We start from the raw sequence: 6,910 nt of genomic DNA, 5'->3' as shown, positions 1-6,910 counted from the left end.
TTTATAGCAAAAGAAGAAATTGATCAGGTCATCAAAAAACTCCCAAACAAAAAGAGTCCAGGCTCAGATGGCTTTACTGGTGAATTTTACCATTCAGAAAACATCTGATGTAGCACTGTGGGTTAATTCGCCAGACTCCAAAGCCATTTGAACTGCAAGGTTGTCAGTTTAAGCTCACCAGCTTCTCCTCAGAAACCATATACAGGGTCACTATGGGTTGGAACTGACTCAACAGCACTTAACAATAGAAACAACATTTAAGAATATATAAAAGGATGGAAAACTTTCTAATACCTTTTCTGAAGGGAAAAAACAAAATCAGGGAAGGACATCACTAGATAATAAGATTATAGATCAATATGCCTCATGAAATTAGATGCAACAATTCTCAACTAAATCCTAACCAATAGGATTAAAAAACACAACAAAAAAAAATACATCATGACCAAGTAGGATACATACCAGGGATTCAAGGATGGTTCAATATTAGATATGCAATCAATGTAATGCACCTTATAAATAAAAAAAGGATAAGAAAATGCATTTGATAAAATCCAACACTCGTTCCTGATAAAAACACTCAACAAAGTAGAAATTGAAGGGAAATTCCATAACATAGTAGCGTAGTGGTTACGAATCGGGCTGCGAACCTTAAGGCCAGCAGTTTAAAATTACCAGCCGCTCCACAGGAGAAAGCTGAGGCGTTCTGCTCCCGTAAAGATTTACAGCCTCAGAAACCCTGTACAGGGTCGCTATGGGTCAGAACCGACTCAACGGCACTTAACAACAACAACAAACAACAGACAACTGTAGAGAGAAACTGAAAGCATTCCTTTTGGAAAAGGAACCAGACAAGGATGCCCTTTGTCACTATTCCTATTCACTATTGTGTTGGATGTCTTAGCCAGAGCTATAAGTCAAGAAAGGGAAATTAAAGGCATCCAAATTGGCAAAGAAGTAAAACTCTCTCTATTTGCAAATGACATTATCCTATACATAAAAATCCCAAAGACTTAGCAAAAAAAAAAAAAAGACAATTATTGGAGCTCATTGGAAAATTCAGCAGTGACAGGATACAAGATCAACATACAAAAATCAGTTGGATTCTTCTATACTAATAAAGACAGCTCTGAAAAGGAAATTAGGAAAACAATACCATTTATAATAGCCAATAATTCACCCAAAGGGTGAATTATTTAGGAATACATCCAACCAGAGAAACAAAAGACCTATACAAAGAAAACTACCAAACAAAGTGATACAAATCAAATGAACAATGAGATATCAACTCATATCAGCATTAACAGCGAAGTTCAAATAAGCAGAAGATAGCAAATGCTGGTGAGGGTGTGGAGAGACTGGACCCTCTTATGTTGTTGGTGGGGCTGTAAAATAGTTCAAACACTCTGAAAACCATTCCAGTGCTTCCTCAGAAAGGAGGAAATAGAAATATCTTATAATCCAGGAATTCCTGTACTTGGTATATATCCATAAGAAATATGATCCAGAACACTGGTAGAATATGTACCTCAATGTTCATTGCAGCACTGTTCACAATCACAAAAAGATAGAGAGAGCCTAAGTATCCATCAATGGAAGAATGGATAAGCAAACTTTGGTACATACACATAATGGAATACCTTAAAGAATAATGATGAAGCTGCAAAACACCTCATAACATGGATGAACCTTGAGGACATTATGCTGAGTGAAATTAGTCAGTCACAAAAGGACAAATAATGCATACGATCATTACTGTAAATCTTTAAAGATTTCCATAATAAAAGAAAAATTTCCATAATAAAAGAAAAATTAGTTGATGGTTATGGGGTAGAGGGAAGGAGGGGACAGTAATTCACCCATTAAGGGTGACAGGGAGGGCAATACACAATGAGGGGGAGGGCAATGCACTAGATAGGAGAAGACTTAAAGAGATATGTATAGGCTAAGTGGGATAGAGGTAATAGTGATCTAAACATGACTTTGGAACAACAGCTCTCTGTGATACAGGGATTGAGACAAGGTTGTTGTTTTTAAGTGCTGTTGACTCGCTTCTGACCCATAGCGACCCTGTATAGGGTTTCCAAGGAGCAGTTGGTGAACTTGAACTGCCAACCTTGCAGTTCAAAGGGCTTTGCAGTCTGGTGCATTAACCCACAGCACCACACCAGGACTCTGAATGGGTAAAGGAGAGGAAATAATGTTAAGGTGGTTTGCTGTCTTGTGGATGTTGGTTTCTCCTGCCTAAAATTGTCAAATACATATGTAAGTGAGACTTTCTTAAATGGACATTTATAAAAGGAATATTAAGAAATATGATCGAACAAAGCTTGTAAGTTTGTCTTTAGCCTATAACTGATTGAATTAGTTAAAAGGGGTACTACAATCTGCCCAGGTTTCTTGTTACGCTTATATGGAGTATGGGACCTTAGGTGGAGTCCTGAACCCCACCCAGAACTCTCTCAGGTGGAACATTCCCACTTCAAAAGACATGCAAACCATTCCAGAATGACTAGAACAGAAGATATTTCTCGAAAGAAAGACTATTTGACTCTTACAATATCAAACAAGCTGTTGACCTTGGAATTATCAAGGCAACAATGTCAGTCCAACAGGGTAATTCCCCTTCTAAAATTGAAACTCAAAGGGAACACGCAAGCAGTCTTGAATACATGTTAGTGACTGCCCTGGTCTACTTGTGAGTGGATGTGGCGGAAATGCAGCAATGAAGGCATGGGATGAGTTTGGTCATGTTCCATATACACCCATTGACCTTGAGATGAGAGGGAGAAGGAAGGGCTGGCTGGTGAAGTTTAGGAAACTCCCGAGCCCATGGACACTGACCTAGCCACTGGGGACTAGAGTTGAAAGTGAAGCAGCCAGCTGGTCTGAAGGTGGAGGGAGTCATGTAAGAACTCCCAAATTTTTTGATAGTGTCCATTTGACCTAACTTGAATGGCTAGTTAACCAGAGCTCAGTCAGATGAAGATAAGCATAAATTACTATAATCTGATGAATAGGACCTTTGTTAATGATGTAGTTGCTCAAAATTCCAACTGAAAGGGAAGGATTCATCATATCAAGGATCAAGTTTGCCTTCACAGTACACTGAATTGATAGGGACAGGTAACTTAGGCATTGGCTATCAAAAAGGGGGGTGGGGTGTGTCGTGCAGTTGATTCCAACTCATAGCAACCCTATATAGGGTTTCCGAGGTTGTAAATCTTTATAGCAGCAGAAAGCCTCATCTTTCTCCCACTGAACAGCTGGTAGTTTCGAACTGCTGACCTTGAAGTTAGCAGCTCAACTTGTAACCACTACGCTGCCAGAGCTCCTTAAAAATGGGACAGGGAGGGTAATAAAGGCATGAAGTAGCTGGATTACAAGCATTCTTGAGTGTGCTTAGTCTGAGAAAGAGGGGGATAAAGTAGAATCCTCTCCCTCAAAGAAACCAGCCACACCACACACACAAGAAAAGCTAAGAGCATAATGGCAGTTTCCCCTTGTCCAGATGGGTCTGGTGAAAGGGAATGGGGATGATGAGGATAGTGTTTTATGACTCAATTGTGAGTAATTGTTATCAGGGCTAATTGCAATTGTCTTAACCATAAATGCAAAAGATGTGTAACTAAAAGAGAGGAGTAGTTAAACTTTCATTTCAGGAACAGAGGACCCTAGGACCACCAAGAGGGAAGACTACCAGTGGAGCGTGAGCTCCTAATCAGAAAAGCAACAACAGCAGAGATGGTGGCAGAGGTGATGACACAGAAATACAAGCAATTGAGGACTCTAGGCCCAAGGAATAAAGGAGCTCTAGTGGTAGCGTAGTGGTTACGAATCGGGCTGTGAACCTTAAGGTCAGTGGTTCGAAACTACCAGCCGCTCTGCGGGAGAAAGATGGAGGCTTTCTACTCCTGTAAGGATTTATACCCTTGGAAACCCTGTACAGGGTCGCTATGGGTCGGCTCCGACTCGAAGGCACTTAACAACAACAAGTAGTGTAGTGGTTACGAATCGGGCTGCAAGCCGCAAGGTCAGCAGTTCGAAACTACCAGCTGTTCCGTGGGAGAAAGATGAGGCTTTCTGCTCCCGTAAAGATTTACAGCCTCAGAAACCCTGTGCAGGGTCGCTATGAGTTGGAATCAACTCCACAGCACATAACAACAACAACAGGCCCGTGGAATAAGAAAGGCTGTGTTACTGTGGGCAGGAGGATGGCTTGTAAAATGTGTCCTTTGGACATTCAAACAAATATACATTTACTGTGTGGTATGTGTGTGTGTGTGGGGGGGGTGCAGGGAGTCCCGGTCGCAATCAACTCGACAGCACTTAACAACAAAAACAATGTGTACATAATTTCAAAAAGGGAGGGCAGGCAAATAGAGGTAAATACTGTTAATTGTTGGTACATGGAGGGGATTGTAATCATTTCGGTGAAACAAAATATGATTTATTGAATGTAAAACTGTTGAGCTGCCCTGTAATCGCTCACTCAATTCACAATAATATCTCTTATACAAGACTAAATTGGTGTAGAACGTGTGCAGAACATTCTTGGAGCATCTGGAGTACCACACTGTAACCAGTCACCAACATGGCTTTCTCCACCCTCCTGAGCATAGGGTAGCCATGAAATATCCCAACTCACTCTCATTGAGTTGACTCCAACTCCTCTAGAACTTCTGCTTAGAGTTTCTCAGACTGTAAATCTTTACGGGAGCAGACAGCTTCATCTTTCTCCCTCAGAGTGTCTGGTGTGTTTAAATGACTGAACTTGTGGTTATTACCACAACACTTAACTCACTGTGCCACCAGGACTCCTGATGGATTATCAGTGAGAGAATAATGTGTCTTCTGATACACAGCTTTGAGGCCCGCAGTGGGCTTCCTCCATGTTCTTTCCCTTTCACAAGCACTATGCAGAGGGAACAACGTATTCTACATAGGATGGTGATGCAAAGTCCAAGGAACCTTGGTCCCTCCATGGATATATGAAAAAGAGTCTCCCATCAACCTGGACAGCCAAGACTACTATGTTGTTGTTGTTGTTGTTGTTAAATGCCATCGAGTCAGTTCCAATCCATAGCGACCCTGCATAGGGATTCTGAGGAGAGGCTGGTGAGCTTGAACCGCCGACCTTGTGGTCCAAGCAGGCTTTGCAGTCCAGCTCATTAACCCACAGCACCACACCAAGACTCCAAGACTACTATATAAGTGACTACTATATAATTTCTATTATGACCATGCTATTCCATCTTGAGGTTTGTAACAGAATCTAGCCACTTTAATACAGAAAGTCAGACTACATGTGTATTAATGTCTTTGGGACGAGAGCAAAGAAAACAGGTTAAATGTTCCTTTGGGAAACAGGTTAAGTGGCGAGCTCTTTGCACACTCTGTGTCTTCCTAACCAGCAGACCCACAGCTAAGGCTGATACACTCTGGGATCGTTTTCACTGACGCCTCTTTGTAAGGACGATTTTCCCTTCTTTCAGCAGCCACTGGTGGCAGCTCTAGGTAAAAAGCAAATCCTAACTTAGTTAAAAGGAAGCTCCAGCAAAGCTGGCAACTCTCCACTATTGTTTTTATAAACCACTTATTAAAAGCCAGAATGGGCTCTTGCTGGAGTTTGCGGCCACCTGAAACCCAGAGGACACTGTCCACCTTAAGCGGGACAGAAAGAGCTCAGGAGAAGTTCTAAATCCTGAAACTTCTGACGTTCCAGATCCTGAAATTGTGGGTCTCCCATCTGAAGCTTGAGCACTCGCGGCTGAATTAGAGTGTACTTCTGGCGCCTGGCCAAACACATTCCTTCATGTGTCAGCCCTGAATCTCTTCATATGTTAGGGTGAGCTGCGTGTACACTAGCTTCTTCACTTCCAAGGCAGTTTCACCATCTGTTTCTATTATGGGAGTTTATGGCACAGAATACCTCAGACACCAGAGCCTCCATTTTTTTCCTGGCGTGCAGTTAAAGCACTTTATGAACAGAATGATTAAAAGGTAGGGGCCTCCTTAATTTTTCCCCATTTTTCTTGGCACATTATGGATTTCAGAAGGATTTTTACAGTTCATTTTATGAAGATGAAAGGTGATTTGAAAGAAAATTAAGAAATTATCGGGGACTGTAAATGTGGCTGCAACTCAGTTTTTAAAAAATCCTTTAATCTCATCATGATTAACAGGATTTTTCATATTGTTCCCTACCTAGTTATATTTAAGAAGGCAAAATTCAGGCATATTCTAAAATTTGCAAGTAATTGCGGAATTTGATATTACGGAGGCTCTGCATTTTAAAATCAAATTAAGACAGCTATATTATGAGACTTTCAGTCAAAGGATGTTTTAGGTGTATTCTGCATTATATTCACACAATTGATCAAACTATACAACATTTAAGGCAAGAAAGGAAAATGTTGAATTTCCACACAAAAAAATCACATATCTCAGGTTCTTCCACGAGCATGAAATACGTCCATTCACACATACATGCACACATACATTGTCTGTGTTCTAAATAATCCAGTATGTTCTACAAGCAATTAGAGACAGCGTCCGCTCCAGCACATTCTTTTTCCTATTCATCGAAGCAATTGCGTATCCTTTGAGGGCACTAAAACGGTTAATGTTGACCTGAGACACCTTTAACATAGACTATAATAGTAAAGAGAAGCTTCAGGACTCGGTTATGACTTGTATATGGAAGTGACAGACATCCCCTCAAAAACTCCTCTTTATCTATGGAAAGGCCTTTACATGGTGAACAAATAGGATTTGGATCCAAGACTCTACATTCATGTTCAGGAAAAGAACCCCACTTTTATGTTGTCCAGAAAATTCCATTCTTGCTTTAACAACCTGAAGAAAATGACACTAACTTATTAACACAATGGTTGCAGAGTCCAGACTC

Source organism: Chrysochloris asiatica, unplaced genomic scaffold, assembly GCF_000296735.1.
Source record: "Chrysochloris asiatica unplaced genomic scaffold, ChrAsi1.0 scaffold00104, whole genome shotgun sequence".
Lineage (NCBI taxonomy): Eukaryota > Metazoa > Chordata > Mammalia > Afrosoricida > Chrysochloridae > Chrysochloris > Chrysochloris asiatica.
This window is presented reverse-complemented; position numbering follows the sequence as displayed.